This window comes from Pseudopodoces humilis, chromosome 6 (genome assembly GCF_049639895.1).
Source record: "Pseudopodoces humilis isolate 2021_Gansu_Grassland_sample_001 chromosome 6, ASM4963989v1, whole genome shotgun sequence".
Taxonomy (NCBI): Eukaryota; Metazoa; Chordata; class Aves; order Passeriformes; family Paridae; genus Pseudopodoces; species Pseudopodoces humilis.
In genome coordinates, this window is record NC_142205.1 from 20,566,129 (window position 1) to 20,587,934 (window position 21,806).

Here is a 21,806-nt window from a genome sequence, read left to right on the forward strand (position 1 = left end):
CTTCACCTGTGTGACATAACCAACACATTTGAATGCAGGAGTGAAAACTGGGGCTGCTAAAATGGATGCATATATCAGATATAGAAATGCTACGCCCTAAACAACACTTTGTAATGGAAACTACTTTGCCAATACTGTTGACTCTCCCATATTCCAAAACAAGCTTTTCTTACTGTAACAATGTCAGTTATTTACAAAAGCAACTAAAAGTCATTAATACAGGAGAACCTCTTCAAACTTACAATTTACCTTGTACTGTTGGTTTACACCAGATCTGAAAGAATGTTTCTTTTTGGATTTCCAGTTTATTGCATCATGTAATTCATAATCTATCATAACTTTTACAGTTTAAATGTGACTTTTTTTTAAAAAAGAAAAATATTCTTAAATTGCTTAGAATTACAGGTTTAAACAGAATTTTCAGGAAGAGATGCAGACAAACTAACATGATCTGGAACATAGAGAAGACATTGTTATAAATTATTATGTGTTGCTATCACTTATTTTGTCAATGATGGAAAAACACAAAAATAAAAATTTTATCCTGAGCTCTTAAATTACCTCTATATTTTAGAGAGGTTTACTGTGGCTGCAATATTATATGACATATTTGACTGTGAGTATTATTAAACTAGCAAAGATATATCTAATATAATTTAACTACTTGGTTCAAAATAGGTTAAATGAGATCCTAAGAAAGTGTATTTTTCTGTGTATAAATAAAATAACTAATTACAACAATTGATAAATTATCTAAAACTAGGCAAGAGTTATTGGGCTATTTCCTTTTAAATTATTAACACAAGCCTTCAAAGGGATATTTTCTAAATAAAAATACAGAGAGGAAGTTCATAGATGTAAGAATTTTAGTTTATGAGAAACAAATACACAGTGAGAGAAATGCTGAACCATTATTCACAAAAATAGATGACTTTAAAGTGAAAAACATCAGTCAAGGATATGTACAAAAATGTCAGTGGACAATTTTCAGCTGTAGAGAAACTGTGGATGAAAGCTGTAGAAGGAATATGGAAAAAGTCTGCATCTCTGCATAGTCCTCAATAGCTTCCAAAATGATCTTAAGTGACAGGAAATTTAACTGTGGAGGACTGAGGCTTTCCAGCAGGTGTGTCATAAAGTGGAAGACAAAATGTAGTCCATTAAAGCACAATGGTAATTTAAAACCTGATGTCATTAGATTTTGGATGAAGACCAAAATATTGCTTGAATACAAGTTTCAAAATGCTCTAGCTATATACTTTGAAATTTTGCCTGGTGGTTACAAGGGACTGAGAGCTCTCACTCTGTTATTTTCTATTTTGTCTCTTGTGTATGCTTAGTGCCTTATCTGTATAATAATTTGTTTCTAATTTGCTATTTTCTGGGGGTTTTCTGCCTTGTATCTATTTAGTATTTTACCAGAAGAATAATTCTTATTTAATGGACTCCGATGAGTACAGAGATACTCTTAACACAAACTAAATTTGCTACACATTAAATCACTTCTGTGCCATATCAGATAAATACAATTGATCAATATAAAGGAAAAATAACCAAGATGAATAATGTCTGTCTTTCTTACCTACCTTAGAGCTTTATAGATGTCACTAACTGATTGAGCACATTTTAATAAAACTGGCAACAATAAGTTGGTGTGGCATTTCCAGATAGTTCGTTTTGTGGTGAGAGTACTGTTTAGCAATTCTATAAATAATACTAGTAAAGATGATGTTAATTATTTTATTGAGAAAAAGGAATTGATTCTATTATCAACAGAATGGTCTCTTCGGTGTTGGAAGGGAAAGCTTCTCAAATTCTTAAGTAGTGATCTTTGGAGATTTGTTTTAAAATCAAGTAAGCTTTACTGATACTGATTTAAGCACCAGCCCCCAAAAAATATTCTCCATCTAACCTTCACAAAATTATTTTACCCTACAAAGGAACTCAGTTTCTATAATGGCTCAGAAACCTCTGCATTAACATTAGCAAAGCTTGTTATGGGTAACCCAGTTTCTACATTAACTGGGATTTTGTATCAAAAAACAATTCAAAGTAAAATGTTTATAAAAACAAAGAAGGTGCAATGCAGCAGGAAAACAAGTTTTCTTTTGGATGGGGTATATTATGTCTAATCCATCTTCTATATTTGCCACTCAATATGATTTTTCTTTAAACGCATAAGGTCTTCCAGGAGAGTGAAGCAAATACTACACCTCTGGTAGAAGACAAAAAGCATGCAAGCTTAAACATTTGTCCAAACAAATGGGGAAAATGTTATTGCAAAGTTCAGGTTTTGAAAACAGACCTGCATGTTTAAAAAAATTGCCAAGAGATACTTAAAGTTTGTCACACAGTAACTTAGGCAAGAATATATAACTGCATCTGTATGCTACATATTCAATGAATGAAAACAAAATATATGGGAAGTATGAACGGATACTCAGTTGAAAATTCAGCCTCTTCATTTAATTACAAAAATAGGAAAAACCTGTCCATATTCATTAAAATCAGAAATTTATAAGAACTAATATAGGCTAGGTAACTCATACTTTTCAGGACAAGTCTGTTCACATCTCAAAATTATTAGGTTTTCGTCTGAGAAGAATTGGTTAGAAATTTTCTATGAATTAAATAATTTTTTTCCAAAAACCAGCATTTGAAAAAGGAAAATTTTAATTTTTATGTAGTTGATCTATTTGATTTTCAGTTTGTATAGGATATATATCTAATCTCTTTTGTTATGCAAAATTTTGATTAATTCCTTGAGGTAGACTACAACAAAACAAAACCAAGCTGAGAATTAAAATAAAAAATAAAAAAGGAGATTTTGTGAAGTATTAAATTATCTTTTAAACACTGACAGGTACATCATGGTAAAGTCCTCATATGAAATATAAAAAATTCTCAAACTAGATAGAACACAAGAAAGTATAATAAATAATCTAATACTTTACCCTAATACTGTCTTCAGGCTTGTTAAAGGAAATTATCTCTCACATAAGCTAATACACTAGGCTAATATCAGACTTTATAAAAAGAACAGTCTTGTGGAAAGTATTTTATTAAAAAAATCATAATGAAATATTGAATGCTTCAAGAATACAATATTTGATTCAATATTTGTTCCTGTGAAGACTGTGTTAGAATGTCAAAGGAAAAACAGTGGAGCATGTTTATATAAATGATTTCTCTTTGACTAGTAAATCCTGAGAGCAGGATTGCAGCTGTGATCCTATTAATATCCCTTAGCAGAAAATTCAATATTTGACAGAAATTGAAAATATTGGGAAAAAAGGGGGGGCATACAAATAGTAGAAGCTATTTGATAAATATTTAATAGTTCTGTGCAAGAATGTTGCACAGTGCCTTAAGTGTCATTAGATTTTTATATTTCTGAGAGGCCTTCACTTATACCTCAGTAGCCCACCTTTCATTTGCAGCATTACTGCCGTGGCACTCTATTTTCCCATCCACTGTTGCAGCATTTTTCCCTTGTTCTCATGGTCTTGGACCTGAAAATCATTACTTTTATTATTGTGGGCTCTCCTGGGAAGTGCCTGTCACTGGCATCAGAAAGCCTTTCCTTTCCCCAGTTTCAAGCACAAAAAAAACTGATTTACATTAGGGGACCTAATAATGTGTATGCACACACCTTAATCAGCTGCTGGCATGTAAGCAGCTGCTCCTAAGAGGGGTGAAGTCCAGCCATCAAGAACAATACCATAAGTAAGTATATATAGGTATGTATAAGGAGACTGATCAGGTAGTCACAAATCTGTAGAAAATTATATACTTTTTCCTTATATTGGAATGAGACTTTTGCTCCATGTAACTTAGAACTATAGAGTTTTTAGTCCTTATCCACAATTATTACAAATGTTTCTTACTAGCCAGAGCCTAGCTGTGTCTAAATAACTCTCACTATGTGAATTCCACCTTTACTTTGACTGATAGGGAAACCTGAGTTTGTCTGTGTCTGTGTGCATATTGTGTGGGCTGTAACTGATTCAAGTTTTAATATAGTTTTAATAGAATACTCTTAGGAGGACTGAGCTTTAACAATCAAGTCAGTTTATGCCTGCAAGTCTTGTGTCTTATGGAAATGGATAATATACCTAAGGCACACTGTTGTAATACATTATCTACAGAACCTGAAGAAATTTTTAGTTAAGAGTATTATTCAACTGTGCAAAATGGTTCCAAGCCCTGAAAGCATGTCACACTGAAAGAAATCAAGCAGAGAGTTTTGCTGGCACGAACACTTCATGTTAAATACTAGGCTGTCTGGAAAACAAGTATAGTATATTCAGTACTACTGTGGGCACATATCCTGACTATTAAGATTATAGATCCAGGAGACACTGGTGTATTGTGAATGAATACAGGTCAGCTTTAATGTATAAAAATACAAATGAATAAAAAGTAAAAATGTAACTCAAGTTACAGTTATGAGGAGAGCATACAGGAAAATAAACCCACAAAAAATATAACCAAGAGATATAGTCATGAGATCAGGTTAAATTTCCAACTTTTTTTCCTTCATTTAAGAATATTGTCACTAGAGGCTTTCCAGTTCTTTAACTTCCATTTCTCATTAAAATAATTGGCACTGAAACCTTTGACTAGAATTTTAATACTATAATTTGCAAATGACGTCTGCAAACTGTACTGTTTTAACATTCTAAATGTACTCTTATTAGATTTAATGGTCTTTCTTATTCACCTGTATTTTCAAGTTTTTCAGTTAAAAGAGCCATTTAAAAATTATCAGTTTCCTGCATCTCAGAATCAAATACAGAAAAAAATTATTTTCGTGCTTTCTTTTAAACAGACACTTGATACCCATTATCTTCTTTCACACAAAGTTTACACAAATTTTTATTATTGATGAGGAAAAAGGATCATTGATTGTGAACAGTAGACAGAAAATTTTTATAGTGTTGATTGTTTGATAGCACTTTGTGTGTGCTTGAGCTGCTGTGCCCATTGCATGCAATTTTTTTAATATTCTATAGGTGTCCTGCCTTAAAAAAATAAGGAAGTCAATGAAGCACTCTTGGCTTCTATTATAGAATATACAACTTCAGTTTGAATTAATGTAAAATTTTATTTATGAATTTAACACTTTAACCTGAATAATTAGCCAAGAGTGGTCTCCACATCCTTGGCCTCACTTCAGGTGCTGACTTCAAATCTACTCATGCTGTTCCTCCCAGCAGTTAGCACTTAGTCCCTGCAGCACCCCTCCACACAAACAGGATGGGAATTCAGATTGCACAGGCAGATACCTAGGGATAAGAATAAAGGACAGACTGAAACCAGGCATGGCTCAGTGGAACAAACTAGCCTAATTTTCAGACCATCAGCTTCTTTTATACCCCCTTCTGTCTATTCCTATGTTGCTTCTTCCCAATCTGCTTCCACTGCACATTGTGCCATCAGTTTACATAGCTCCAAGATACTCCATATGCCCCCATACCTGTGACTCTCAGATCCATGTCCCCATCACTTTTTAATGGCCTTTTTCAAGGTACCCCTGCAGTTTCTTGACAGCCCAACAGTTATTGTCATGGTGTAGCTTTACCTTTAAGACAGCTTAGAAAGAGAGGAAGTTAGAGCTGCTAGTGGCTGATGGGAGTTTTTCCTCCTGACCAATTATCAGTCATTTCCAAGAATTGACAGCAGATCTGACCATTAAAAAGTGAATTCAACTTGTAAACACCCCCTTAAGAAGTACAGACAGAGTTCTCTTGCCCTCTTTGGTTTCCGGCTTTTGACAAGGTAATAAGGTCTGTCCTGGCCTTCTTCCCCCCCTCCAGGCCGACAAGGCCGCAGGGAGTGGGGGGGGAGAGAAGCAGAGTCGGTCAGCTGAGCTTAGTTTTCAGTTTCTGCTGCTGGACTGAAACCTGACACTATGAACTCTTGCAGCTTTCTAAAGCTTTTGATTCTTTTACTACTTGGATAAATGAACAGATTACTCCTTTTTCTCAGAAAAGACAGAGAACGAGAGAGACAATCAACATGCAAAAAACATCATAGAACCACTAAAAACAGTGAGAGAAAGAGTTAAGTTTAAATAAGAAAGAGAGAATAAGGAGATGCGTACAGCTGAAATATCTTTTTGTAAAAACTATGGAGATGGGTAATAGTAGTTCAAAAGACTCCTTTAATTCATGACTAGAGTATGGGAGGAATAAAGTATTCAAAGTGTGGACTTTTTAAAAAAAGAGAGAGTAATTGTGATACTGTGAGTTGCTGGAGATGGGTAGAGTGAAGATTTTTTTTTTTTTTGAAGCCTTGAAGAGCAAAGCAAAAGCTGTTTTCCAGGAAGGCTCACAGAGACAGATGAAGAAGACCTCTGCCTTTGAATAACTCATCCTTAAACTAGTATCCCTAGACTCATTTGACCCATGCACACCTCGGAATGATGTGGAATGGGAGGAGTGAACTCTAAAAACTCCATAGATCGGCAAAAAGAGACTTCTGTTTCTCTACAAAGAATGAAAGAAAGACTCTAGAAAAAATTGAGACTGTTTTTGACCACCAAAGTTCTAAAGTTTTTTTTTGTCTCTATGTTATCATGTGTACAAAAGAATAGTTAAGTGGTGAGAGATAAAAGAGTTTTCTGGAAGTTTATTCTAGTGTTCTTATTCTTGTAGTTTGTTAATAAACTGTTTCTATTCCTTTTAAGTTTTAAGCCTGTTTTGCTCTTGTTCAAATCCATATCTCACAGAAAGAAATAGTAATTTTTTACTTACTGGTTTTAAACCACAACAATTTTATTGGTTTCTTGTCATTCTATCTGCTGCTGTTTTTCAGGTCTGCATTTCTGAAATTTCTCTTTAATTGTCTTCCCCCCTCTCATAGCATCCCATTTCAACAAGGGATTCATCAGGTAATCCTACTGAAATACACACTATCACATTCCACATATACTTACCGAATCCACTCTTTTGACTATTACTGTATGAAAGTACATTCAACTTCTCCCTGATTTTTAGCACAAATTTAAAGATGTATCCTCTATGAAACCCATGGTTACCTACAGATACAAGAGGAGATTCTTAGGAACAAGTGAATCAGTGGGTGGAAATTAACCTGCAAGGGAGCTCTCCACTTCATGAAGCATCTGTTTTCTGAGTAAGTATAGACTGTCTTTTTTGGTTGTACTGAATTGGTATTGTATTTTTCTTGCTACTGGGGAGATGCAAGCACTCAGCAGTTCACAAAGCAAAACTCTGCTATCACCTAAAAGCTGACAGCAAAGCTATATTTGAGGGTTTATTGAAGTAAAATTAACTTATCCGGAAAGCAAAAAAGTATTTCGGCAGCAAAACATAGGTGAATAAATTTCATGGAATAAAAGTCAATTTTAAAGATGTTAAGTTTATCTAAAAATGTAAAATAGTGGTTTTTTTTAGATAAACAGACCTACCCAACTTAAAAATTAAGCTGAAGTGTTTTTAACATGTACCTTTTGGTTTTACTGTTTCATAATATTAGAAATTATCAATTCAAGAGAGTTAATCCATTCAGTGAAGAGAAGGACCTAAAGAGGGCCTACAGGAAAGGCAAAGGAGCTTTGTACAAGGGCATGTAGTGATAGGGTAGATTTAGATGAGATATTACGAAAATAATTTTCATTGTGAGGGTGGTGAGACACTGAAGAAGGTGTGGGTGCCTCATTACTGGAAGTGTTCGAGGCCAGGTTGGATCGGCTTTGAGCAACCCAGTCTAGTGAAAGGGGGATGAAACTGGATGTTCTTCAAGGTCCTTTCAAATGCAAACCATCCTGATTCCATGACCTTGGAGAAAAAAAGATAAAGCATATAATTCCACTCCATTGGATGTCTGCAAATTTTCAAGTCAAACATACAGAAGACAAATATAAAAAAACCTATAATGTACATGTAACATACAATCACTGCTGATTTTATCTAGTTTATTTTTTTAATAGAATGTGTTTATCCTTAAATACTTGTAGTTATAGAAAATCAGAATTACTCTAACAATAATAACTACTGGGTCCCAGTGGATTACATTCACTATGACACGTGACACAGGTAAAATTACTGAAATGGTGCAATTTTATTTCAAAAAATGCAGAAAAATTGAACAGAGAAAAAGAATGGTAAGCAACTTTCTGTGCAGGATCAAAAGCAGACCTGATATAAAGAGCAATATGCTCACTCTGTGTGAATAGGCAGATAATAATTTATCCTGAAAGCAAATATTTTACAATCTTTCCTTCTTTAAGTTTCTAAAGAAAGAGTCTCAAATACTAAAAATGTTTCCTTTCATGAGACTTCTGCATAGAAAATCTTCTGCATATAGATGACTAGGTTGATTGTGAAGAAGCAGTGATTTCAGGTGCTTTTAATTTGTACAAAAGTTACCCTGAACAAAGTATATTCAACCAAAAAGGGTATAATTTTTAAGAGGTAATTACAATATTAAGAAAAAAATAGTTTTCAGAATCCACAGGAGTGACATAAGGTGGGTCATTAATGACAAACTATAGTGAAAACATTAAGTACTTAACTATATTTCTATCAGTGATAATATTAATCTCTGTATGAAACATGATATACAATTTTTCTTAATCAAAGATATTATATTAGAGACAGATTAGTGCACTATACAACCTGCATTTATAATCACTTAACAGCAGTAACCCTTACATCTGCTTTACATAAGTATGTGGGAACAGGGACATAGATCTGAATCTTTAAGTATACCTCCCTTTTTCTTAGGGAGTTCACATTGTCCACAGGAAGGTTGTGCTCTCTATCAATGTATCTCCACAAAGAGATTGACAAGAGCTTGACAAGGCCCTGAAATGTGCAATTGCAGCCCAGAAAGCCAAATATATGCTGACCTGCATCAAAGGAAGTGTGACTGGCAAGTCCAAGAAGGGGATTCTCGCCCTTTACGCTGCTCTCATGAGAGCTGACCTGGAGTACTACATCCAGCTCTGGGGCATACAACAGAAGGACATGGACCTGCTGGAGTGAGTCCAGAGGAGGCCACACAGATTATGAGAGGGATGGAGCACTTCTATGAATACAAGCTGAGACAGTTCATATTGTTCAGCCTGGAAAGAGAAGGCTCTGGGGAGACCTAGTTGATGTTTTTAGGACTTAAAGGGGACATAAAAGAAAGAGGGAAAGGGCCTTTCTACAAATACACTATGTATTGTATGTAATGATGGGACAGAGGGGAATGACTTTGAACTGAGGGTAGGTTTAGACTGAATATTAGGAAGAAATTTTTTCCTGTGAGGGTGCCAAAACACTGGACTGGATTGCCCAGAGAAACTGTGAATGCTCCGGGCCTGGAACTGTTTAAGGCCAGGTTGAGTGGAGCTTTGAGTAACCTGGTCTAGTGATAGGTGTCCCTGCCCATAGATGGTGGTTGGTGTTAGTAGAACTTGGAATTAGATAATCCTTCTGGTACCTTCCATCCCAAAGTATTGTATGATTCTACGATTCTATAATTCTAAAATAAAAAATTGTTCAGTGTGTTCTCATGGGAAAGAGTTTTGGCAGCTCAAAGCACTATGTGGCACTTACTTGGCATGGCCAAGCTATTTTTCAATTTTTTTTGTGGCTGTGTTCATTCAAGTTGCTAACATCAATTTTTTCTATTGAGTGTTTTAATATTACAGTCTTAATGTTTTAAACAATCTTCTCCATTGATTTTTTTGTACAACATCAAGAACTTTTCTACACAAAGTGTCAAGAAAAAACCAAGCACATGCATCCTTCTGTCCCTTTCCAGATACCGACGCCCTGCTGAATACAGTATTTTTAGGTGGCACTAATTTATGCATCAGTCATGGAATATAGACCATTGGAGGAAAGCCTGAGTGACAGTACGGTTTATAAAAAGAAAAAAAAAAATGCCCTAAGACTCACATTATTTTTTGCAAGAAAGTAGACAAGACTTTCAATTACAATTCCCAATTCAATATAAACAGTCTTTTAAAAATACTTGTTTTGGTTTTAAAGTACACTCTACTCTGTATACTCTCTGTTGTCTTGGAAAACTTGTCACATCACTGAAGATATGTCCACAAATATTTTAAAATTATCAATTACGATTTTATGATTAATTATGATTTTGTATAAATAATGGGGGTTTTATGTTCATGGTTGGAAAACCTTTTGGTAAACTAAGGACCAAGAGTTTTGTGTTCTTTTTCCAAGATTCATGCTATTTGAGGATTTGTATATTACACAATATTAATGATACATTTTAGTTGTCTTCTCTTTCAGTTTCCAGTTTACCACCATAGCGAGGCAAAAAGTAGGTGCAAGTCTTGCAAAGGGGTTTTCAAAATAGAACAAAAGACTTGATCAACAGACACACATTGATCTTACACGTCATAAAAAAATATTAAATACCAAATCAAATACTAACACATTAGATAGTAATCAAATGTACTCCATTTGTTTGGATAGGGCTGTGAAGAGACAGGTTTTGGAACTTGTTTCAAAATAAGATGATGTTTTTTTTTTTTTTCTCTGTGTTCTGAAAATAAAAGATTTATTACACTGAGACTGTTGGAGAGATAAAGATTACTGTGCCTTGCCTCCAAATCTATGAGTGGGCTGCAGTAGGTATTGTAAGTAATGAAGAGTGTAAGGATTTTTCTCACATAGTTACATTTTCCTGATTTCATCAGGTAAGAGAGCAACCAAGCATAAATTTATTTCTGGATATTCACAATCAATAACTTTCAGCCATCAGAGGACCACTTCTTTCTACCAAGTACCATTGTTATTTCAGCTGTCTTAATAGCTCTTATAAAAATGTGTGTATTGAAAAAGGCAAATTTATTAGAAATGGCACAAAAGATTATTTTATCACTCTCTAATAACCCTTTCTTGAAAATGAAAACCAATTTTATTCTATGGTATTCCACCTCAATTTAAAAAAAATATCATAATGGAAGAAATTGCAAATACCTCTTTAATTTCTCCATGTAAGGATAAATGCCTACTATGTAGTCTCTCTGAACATCTGAAGATTTTTTTTAATGTTTCCTCTTGTGGCACAATCAAGTAGAACTATTTTGATTAAATAGCTCCCAAGATAATAACAATTATAATGCAACAGACTTGGGAATAGTTTAATCTGAAGTGCACATTGATGTACAGTGTGCATAAAATATCTGTATTTCATTATGTTTGTTTCTATGAGATCTCTATGTGAGATGAGTATAACATAGATTTTCCCTGACGTTACTGAATTATAAATAATAAACTGGAAGATAAATTGTTTATTTGTTATGGAACAGTTCTATGAATATTTCAGTAATCTATGCTCTGGTAGGCTCTAGTAAAGGTAATAAATTTAACTCTGCATGGGTATCTTTAGATTAGATTACCAGTAAAATAGACACAAACCAAAATTCTAATATGAAGATGTTATAGTAAAAGTGTTATCATATTCTTGCTTAATTCATACCATAAAATCAGAAAAACTACTTTAGAACAACTGAGGTATCAAATGCTGATAGTGAGAAGGCTGCTATGATTAATCAGTAACAATATGAGGAACAGCCATCCACAATATTCTATATTTCTTACACTTTAAAAAAAAATTATGAGGAAAAAGGCAAAAACAATTAGGTCAAAAATTTGTGCTGTAATATTCTGATTAAGACAAGGTAATGTCTTAATTAAAAAGTGCTTACTTTTGTGAGTTTATTTATTTGTTTATTCTTAATCTGCTTTACTTCCTTTGAAAAATTCAGCATCTTTGCTGTACTTTTCTCATACTACTTTCATGGTTGCTTAAGCTAAACTGTTGTCACATTTCTTACATATACAGATTACTCTTTTAAAGCAGGTATCACAAAATTATATTTCTATTTTGCCTGTTCAGTTGCTTTTAATACAAAAATAAAGAAGCAGTGAGCCAAACTTCAATCATTAGGGTCTGTAAAAATAAAATGAGAAGAAAAATGTTTGTAAAGAGATTTCAAAGAATGAAAAAGCAATATGTAAAATTCTTAGGCACTAGCAAAACATCTTTAATAAATCTTTCATGGTTTTTAGCTAGCTGTCCATAAACCCTTGACTGAACTTTCAATCAAGACTGAAGCAACAGAAGAGACTTTTAAGCACACTCATCAAAAGAATCATTTAGACAATAAGACAGCAGTGAAGAAAACGCAACATAAAACATGTTTTTTTTAATTTAGAACCAGAAAATAAATGATTTAATTTGCCTATTCTATAAGTGTTTATGGGAGGTTCTGTGTACTGCATTGCCCAAATAAGGATTCAATTATCTCTGTAGACTATTGTTAAAGGAAGAAGTATTTATTTTCTTTAGTCTTGTGCTAGTAATATTTTTGGTGCAAATTCTGTCCATAAATGATCATTTAGGAAAAAAAAAAAAGTTAAACTTTTTCCAGGTTTCACATTTCAGGCTCTGGTTTAGTGTTGGAATATTTTAGAAGGAAAATTTAAATCTTGAGATGATAAAATTTAATGATAAAATTTAATGATAAAATTTAGATCTTGAGAACAGCAAAATTAATGCTTCTATGATTGGAGAAGACACATGCCTAAATAATTTTGATAAGTACAATTAAAGAAAAATAATAAATGGAAAACATATTTATCATAGAATCATTAAGGTTGGAAAATGAATATCACTATGTCCACTAAACCATTTTTTTTTAAGTGCCACGTTAACTTGTTTATTTAAACTTCCAGGAATGGTGGCTCCATCACTTCCCTGGGGAGTCTCTTTCCAGTTCTTATCACTCTTTCAGTGCAAACATTTTTTTTGGTATTCGACTTGAACCTCTCCTGATTCAACTTAAGATGGTTTGCCCTTGTCCTATTGCTAGTTGTCTGGGAGAAGAGTTTGAGCCCCATCACACTACTGCCTTCTTTCAGGTAGCTGTAGAGTGTCCACTGAGTTTTTTTTCTCTTAAGGGTAAGCAAACCCAGTTCCCTCAGCATTTCCTCATCGGATTTATGTTCCAGACCCTCAGCTAGTCCATTCCCCTTCTTTAGATTTGCTCCAGCATCTCAGTGTCTTTCTTGTACTGAAAAGTCCAAAACTGACCACTGTGCTTGGGGTGTTGCTCCATGAACGCTCATTACAGGGGGATGATAACGCCCTGGGTCCTGCTGACCACACCACTTCTGATACAGGCTGACATCGACATTCTTGGCCACCTGGACACATGCTGGGTCATGGTGGCTGTTAACCAACACCTCCAGATCCTTTTCCAACAAGCAGCCTTCCACCACTCTTCCCCAAGCCTGTAGTGATACACTGGGTTCTTGTGGCCCATATGCATAACCAACACTTCACCTTTTGGATGTATGTATCCTTGGCCCTTCCTATATTTGATTGCCACTGTAAATCCTCAAAAATCACATAGTCTCATAACATTATCTTTGGATGTCTTTGTATTTATGAAGAATTCAAAGTTAAGGCTATAGCCACCAGGATGTCTGTCATGGCTCTATCTCCAGCCCAACATTTATTACAGAAAAGTGTGAACATAGTAAGTATATATAAGTATATATAAGTAGTTAATTGTTACTCTGCTTTCCAGCTCATACCTGCTTAATCCAGCCAGAGCTGCACTTTGTCTGGGAAGTGCTTTTGGATAGGCTTCACTTTGTGACAGAGGATGTGTACCAATTCAGAACTTTCTGAGATGTATATGAGGACAGAGATATCATGGGTACTGCCAAACAGAGAGAAATCATGGTTATTTAATAAATGGTGAAAATATCCTTATATTTTTGAGACAGTTCCCTTTCTTTTGGATTGGGATGAATAATGAAAGGTGGCAAGTTGTACAAAACAGAACATGAAGAAATGACTACAGTTAAAAGTACATTTCAAAGGAGAATGTGTCAGTTACTAGAAGCATTAGTTTTATCTAATGAAGCAAAACATGACAAATGCAAACATGGAGATTTACTTCAGGAAAAACCCAAATTAAATAGCTATGTTGACATTAAAATTAAGATATCACTCTGACTCCAGAAATAACTAGGAGAAAGGCAATGGCTTGTGAAATACAGGCCAGGCAAATTTAGTGGTTCTCACTGGTCTTAAACTTTGATGAATTGAAATCATTGTTTGGTCAGTGTTTTAACTATCTTGTACATATTTTTTTCATATTAGTTGAACTATTTAAATGGTGGAATTCTTGTTGGCTGAGAGCCCGAGGCTTTTTTCCCCCCACAGGAACTTCATTAAATCTTTTCAGTGCACATGGAGAATTACTCCTTGCTTAGCAAATCCTGTTTTGAAAAGCCTAAGAAGATAAAGTAAGTTTACTTTTACTGTAATGGCCTTCAAGACAATATTTTTTAATACAGCTGAATTTTCTTATTTGCAAAGCATTCTTCAAAATACACAGTTGCAGAAAAGGGATTGAATTCTTCTATACACCTGCAAGATTCACTAGCTTATGCAATTAAAATATTCACAGTTTGTAATGTTCATATGTTATTCAAATTTGATATATTTTAACAGGAAGAGGGAGTCAATGAAGATTTTTCCTCTGTTACAAAGAAAATGTTTCTTAAAGGGAGAAAAAAAAAAGGAAAATTACAGATTAGGCAGCCGGATTTTTCTCTTATGTCAGGCCATCGCAATGCAGATTTACTTCACTGTCACTACTCCTTTGTTGGTTTCCCTCTAGCACTTCATAATTTTCTTTCTGACCTCTGTATCATTAGTCTTTTTTACCTGACTGATTACCATGAATACTGAAAAAAATCCCACACATAGTAGGTTAAAATCAATGAACTGAGGAAAAGAGGTAGTATTTCAGTCAGTTGAGAAATATTTTCTGTTATAAAACAGGGGTATATCAAAGGTCAAAACTCCTTTGGATGAAAATCACATGTAACTAAAATAGTTATGATCTTACAGTAGGTCCTTTCAATTTTTAATTTTTTTTCTGCTTGCATATTCTGACTATCGTACCTCTGGGAGTACTGTAAAGAGAAAGCAGTTTACTTTGCTCCCTTTCCTTTAGCTGTCTGACAGCTCCTTCAACACATCCCTCACCACAACAGCTGTTCACCAGAATTTTTAATTCCATTTCTGGCTTTGGTGATTTTGGAAAGAGAGGATGAAAAAGTTTTTAACCTGACTGACCTTCTTTTGTCCTCCCTCTTAAAGTTTAACACATACATGGCAGTTCACTCTCTTCTTCTGTTGCTAGAGACAACAATATCTAGCTATGCTGGCTGCAAAGTTAGCAACTGAATGACCACTGTTCCCTTTTTATCACTTCTATGGAATCATTGAATGACTTTGAGTAATTTTCCTGTCCTTGCTGTGACTTTGTTGGTTTTTTTTTAATGCATATTTTTCAGCCAGGGCAAATCTCAAGAACATAGATGTATCTTGTATGAATGAATGAATGTATGAATACAGATAGCAATAGCAATCTACATATATATCTGTAGACACATGGAGATAGATACAGATATAGATATAGATATATAGATATAGATATAGATATAGATATAGATATAGATATAGATATAGATATAGATATAGATATATGCACTCATGTATATACACATGTAAAAACATATTAATTATTAAATCCAAGGAACTATTATTATGTTTAATATAATTATTCATTCTCTTCTCCTTAGCAGGCTCTCCATGGGGCTGCCTGGCCATGTTTGGCTATTATAAATCAATATTCTATTCATCAGTAGCATTGATATTACATTGCAGGTAATTATGCTCTGAATAATTTCCCAACCTAAATTACAGTGTATTTTTAACCAATGCAATACAATAAAAAGAAATAAAAATACAAGCAAACACATTTAATTCAAGTCTAGACTGTGATAAGTAATATAGTTATATGTTGTCAATTTAACAAGGTGTGCAGTTATGAGTTGAAATTACATATCAGTTTAATAACGTAAGTGATTTTTCTTTTGTCCAAATGTTCGGCTGGAAGGAGTTATTTTAAGCACTACTAAAAACAACAACAATAAAACCTAGTGAACCTAAATTATACTAACCTTTTCTAAAGCTGTTCCTTTTTAATGCAAGGAAGAATCAACATGACCTTTTAGGCTGTCTTTGGAGAATACAAATTAGATAGCTTAGATTGTTTTTTACTGTAGTCTAATCTCTACTGAAGTAGAATATTTCCTGCAGAAAAGGATTATTTACTTCATTTTGACTATATTTTCTTCTAGAGAAATAAAATCTTTGCTAACGTCTTCTCTAAAGAGAAGGAAATATCTAATGAGGGAAATTTGTGTGAAGTGTATATATAAAGTCTTAATAGATTACCATTAGAAATAAGGCTTAAAAACATGGTCTATTACAAAGTCTAATTTACCTGTAACTCTCTCTAAAGGAGTAGACATTAAATATAGCATCATCAGATGCTATAAATTAACAGTGAGGAACTAAAAATCAATTATGGAATTTTTAGGCATATGACTGTAGAAACATTATTATAAATGTATTGTATACATGTATATATTGAGAATGTATTCTTAGAGAGAATAAGATTCACAGAATTGTGCTTATGTCCTTGCAACCCAATAATCAAAAATTTAAGACTATAGTAAACTACTTCTTTGCACTCAGGAAACAACAATGCTTGATTATCAAAGAGCACACTGAATTGACAGAGCAGGACTACAAAAGATGTACCCAAATTCATGGTGTCCCTCTTAGCTGCTCCATGAGTAATGTAGTACCATCTCTCATGGATGATACTAGATCTGATTAGTCCAAGATGCTTTCCCAGTGCAAAGGCTTTCTTTAATAGTAAAAAGAATAAAAAACTGTTCATGCATAGAGAGACTGAGATTTTATAACCGGTAGAATTTCATGTTGTTTTTAACGTACCATGTGTTCCGTAACGTATAAGTAATGCCTATGAGTGAAAGCCTTTGAAATGGTATACTACTAATGCCAACATCTAGATTCCCAGGTTCTGTATTCTGAGGTTTAAAATCCCACATTGCAGCATGTTAGACAATTTTTTTCTCTTCCTTATATCAATAAACATATTCCTACATTTTTGTAAAATTCTTCAGAAATTACTTTCTTTGTTTTGAAGAACAGATTTACTAGTACTTCCAATCGTTTTTTATTGACACCTGTTTCTCTCTAAAGAAATTGCAGCTTTATAGTTTTGTCCTTTTGTATCTGAGAGAAAAATATCCCAAGATCATCATTTTGGTTTGTTTTTATTCAAGTTGCTAATTAATGACACGTGGGGAAACACCTGCCTCCCTTGCATTCAACCCACTGACTGAATGCCATATTTCATATAATTCCTTTGTACTTATTTCTCTTTAACAATTTGTAACTTAAATATTTGTAGTATTTTATCATGTATAGAGGATAAGAGGTAAGATCCTGAGCAAGACATATGTTCTCATTATCTACAGACATACTTTGTGATTGTCAGTAATTTTCTTGAGGTAAGGTTTATCTCAGTGGGCTTTAGACTACTAAATTCAGTCAATGGACAAAAGATCCAGGAGGCAATGTTCCCTGTGATAACGAAGGACCTAGAATAGGAAAGCTGATTCTTGTATGAAGTTCCAGACAGAACTTTCACATGACTTAAGTTGAGGTAGGTGAGTGTCATTTTCCAATTTATCTTCTTTTGAGGTTTTTGTTTTGTTTTGTTTGTTTGTTTTGTTCTTTTTTTAAGTAACACCAGCATTTATCAAGAGAAACAATATTCATCCAGCATGAATTCACAAAATCAGAGGGATATTTTGAAAAGACTAATGACATGTTTAACTCTTTGTCTGTAAAATGATATTTTTCCCAAATAGAACAACAAAATGATTCATGAAAATTTATAGAAATTTTTAGGTAATGAGAAATTCAGTAATAAAATATGTAAAATCACTTTGACATACATGATCAAAATTACTCTAAGCTTATTTGAGTTTAAACATCTTTTAATAAATATCCTACTACCTCTCACTTCATATTTGCAGTAAGATGTTAACAAGTATGGTTTACATAAAAAAAATATTTTCTTTAAATCATAAAAGTGTATCATTTCACTAGTTCTTATTCCTATATCTTCCTTCAGGACATAATCTAAATTTTTTACTGGTTAAAGTCACTGCTGTGATGTCATATGTGAACATTTTTTTAAACTTTTTTTAAGGTTACTTTTGTTATGAAAAATTTATCTGATACCAGTGTAAATATGTGATTCAAATTTTTCTGAGAAAACTATATGAAAATCATAATGATCACCCAGTTTTATGCTTGAATCACCTAGTGAAATATTTCTCATGGTTACAAGAGTTATGTTATAGAAGCAACCAAACTGACATTATGGTTTATATCCAAGATGAAGTAGAAAATTGGACATTTTAATTGAAGGGTTGTTTTAAAAAAGCAAATTAATAGTACTTTTATAAAATCAGAACTGAAAGACAGTGGTGAATTCTTCTTTTCATCTGGCTTAACTGGACTGTATCTCCCACAAAGAAAGTGCTCAAAACTTGCTGTAATATGTGAATATATTCTGACAAACATTTGTTCAGAAAGTTACTGAATGATTTGTCAGATACCTCTCTTTAGCTTTGCTATATATAATGTATCTTTAGAGTATGTATGACTAAATGGCATTGTAGAACATTATTTTATTGAAGAGAATTTTATATTGCATCTAAGTCTTTTGGTTGATTTGTTTGGGGTTGTTTTCTTTTTGTGGGTTATTTGTTTTTAATTTTTCATTTAGCACTCAATATAATCTGGCCTTTTTATTGTAAATAGAAGCCTTTTATACATCTTTAAGTTAAAAAAGCAGGATTCAACAAAATAAAAAGCATTAATCTTACTTCATCAATTCTGATAGAAGGTTTAATACCTGAAAATAAAATCCCAACCTACAGCACAGAAGTAAAACCACCATCATCCATATATTGCAATATTTAAGTGAAAGAACTTTAAATAGGACCCACATAGTTCCATTTAGCCTTTTCTTGTATTTGTCATAACTCATCCTCCTTTAAAAAACATGTGAAAAAAGGACAGTAAGCAAATAATCATGAGACACATAATGTGATTCTAATGCAAAATTATATTAGGTATTGGAAAATATTAAGGATTTTAATTGCATTCAGTTCAAGACCATGTACAAAATTTTATTTCCCTTAATATTGTGGGAATATTCTGGCCTTTGAAAAGAACACAGTACATATGATTTTTAAGATGTAACAATGTTTATCATTGTGTATCTGGAATTTAATTATTTGATAATTTTTTTTGTTATTCCTTCAGTTTTGCTGGAAAGTTCATATTTTTTTAATATACCTCTGTTCTGCAAATTATATATCTGACAGTAAATGTGAGTGCATCGCTTTTACAGAGATACCTATTAACAGGTGTTATTAAAACTATGTACTAAACATCACTATAGACTAACTACCATAAGAGTATGATGAAATGTGGAATGGGAGAGCATCTGCTTCATTTAGGTTATCAGATCAAGATCCCTTTCCAGTTCAACAGGAGTCAAAGTGATGAATGAAACAGACAGGGACGCCAGTCTGACAGACAAGTGACATGGGGACTGAAGACTAAAGCTCCTGAAAGTGTAATTGATGGCCCATTAAGAAACTCCAGGCCTAACTTTGGAGACTGTCACTCTGGAGTCCGTAGCTGTCAAGAACAGGGAGGCAAGAGAACGTAAGTACAGGGATATTTGAGGCAGGCTGTGGCACTGCAAAACTTACTAAGGAATGCTTAGGAAAGGCCAAAGGGAGAGGAAAAAGAAGGGGCCAGAGACTTATAAAAGGAGAGTGCATGATAAGAGGAGGGATAAGAGGAGCCTGTTGTGTGTGCAAGTCATCAGTAAATTTGTCTGACTAAACCCTATGCCTAATCATCACTGTCTATCCTGTCTTCTTACAAGGTATTTTCTAAACTATCTTTGTAATCTCACCATTTGTCCCGTGTGTGAGTACTCAGACTGCAACTGGAGAGACTGTTGGTGAACTCAGAGCTTGCAACTAGAGTAGCAGACCTGACAGGGTCTGTGTGTCCATGGTGCGAGAAACTGGATGGGGACAGTGGCTCACAGAGCCTGTCTACCTGGCTGTCAGCAGGTGGGAGGAAGTGCATTTTTCTCAAACCTGCAATGTGTGGGGTGGGAGTGCATCCAATTTACTAGCAAACGTCAAGCTGTCCCAGATGGCATAGGAGAACCCAGGTCAAGGGAGAGATATTAGGCAGGGAAGGGGCTCATGGACAAATGTGGGGTCCCTTTGAAGTGAGTATGTGTGTGTTTGCTAGTGAACATCAGGCTAGGTCAGCTGGTGAGTAGGACACCTATGGAGTGAGTAAGAGGGCTCAAGATCCAGGCAGAGGTATTGGACAGGGGAATTGCTGTGTTACTTTAGGGATACGTGAGCATGAGAACATGCCTGTGAACCTAGAGAATGAGTAGGTGGGGGAGGTGTGAATTTTCACTAGAGAACCCCAGTACTCATCAGCTGGAGTGGTGAAAAGGTACTTGGCTATTTGTACTTATGTTTTAGGGACTTCTTTATCTTGTGTTTTCAGTGAGTCCTGGTGCTGCCATATTTGGGGATTGTTAAAGACAGTGCCCTGTCCAGAGCTGTCATTGCAGCCAGCCGTGCCAGTGTTCCGGGTGTGTGCAGGAGTGGGACTCTGGAATACATGCTCAGACTCACTGCCTCCAAATGGGAAAGCAGCAGCTGCATGCATCAGTTTGGGAAAACAACTATCAGGCCTCCAGGGCACGAGGCTGAGCTCCAGCAGCCAGGACAGAGAAACACCTGGGCCCCAGAGCCTGCCAGAGTCAGACCTCATAACATCCCTTAGCAAAAATATTGTTTCAGCCTCACATCTATTACAAATGCCTAAAATATGGCAAAGACACTCTGGTTTTATTTCACAATCAGTATTCTAAGGAAATATGCACCTGTTCTCTTATTTGTTGAAATTAAAAGCTATTCATAAAAATCATTTATGTAAAACTTTTTTAATTAAGCCATTTGCATTCCCTTATGACACGGGAGTCACACTTGATAGAAGACAGAAGCTGAATAAGCATAATCTTTTTTAATAATTTCAATATATTCTGCTAAGTGTTACTGATGATTAAATTATGCTATCTGACATGTTTTGTGAAGGCACATTGTAAAAGTGAGTGTTGCACTGGAATAAATTACTGAAAGATGTATGTCATTAGGCACGCAGCATGCATGAAGGAAGTGTTTCCGTGTATCATGTTAATCCAGGTCAAGGAAGGACAATGAAGGTCAAGGAGGCAGAGCCTTGAAAGCTTTTTAAGATATGAAGTATTACAGGGGGGTCAATAGGATTTGCAAAGAGAGCAAGATAGTAGAATGTTTTCTGAACAAGGGACAATCATAAGATCTTTGTGGAAAGAAGGCTAAATTGTTCTCCACAGACATAAATCATTGTAATATTCTTGAAAATTCTTATTATAATTACCATATTGCATTTACTTGCTGCTTTCTCTATGAAGCAGCAAGAAAGGCTATTTTGTGGTGATTCTGGAATGAAGCACTAATGTCATTCCACAGAGAACAGAAAGTAGAAAATGACTACTCTGAAGGGTTATGAAAAAAGCACCACAGGGCACACATATTTCCATAATCAAAATAGATGAATATTATCTCCTCCTTCTCTAAGAGACTTTTTTCTTTTCCTTTTTCTTTTTCTTTTTTTGCATATTTCAAGCCAAGATTGTGGATGTGATGAATATGATTCCAAAAATCTTCAATAAAAACATACTT

General features: G+C 34.3%; 1 long non-coding RNA gene across 1 annotated transcript; it reads left to right on the forward strand.

The window, feature by feature from the left end:
- The first annotated feature begins 6,817 nt into the window (after positions 1–6,817).
- On the forward strand, positions 6,818–10,557 carry LOC106628652 (uncharacterized). Its single transcript, XR_015772682.1, has 3 exons — positions 6,818–6,895; positions 7,002–7,140; positions 8,754–10,557. It is a non-coding gene; the product is annotated as an uncharacterized LOC106628652 (long non-coding RNA).
- Positions 10,558–21,806: the final 11,249 nt, after the last annotated feature.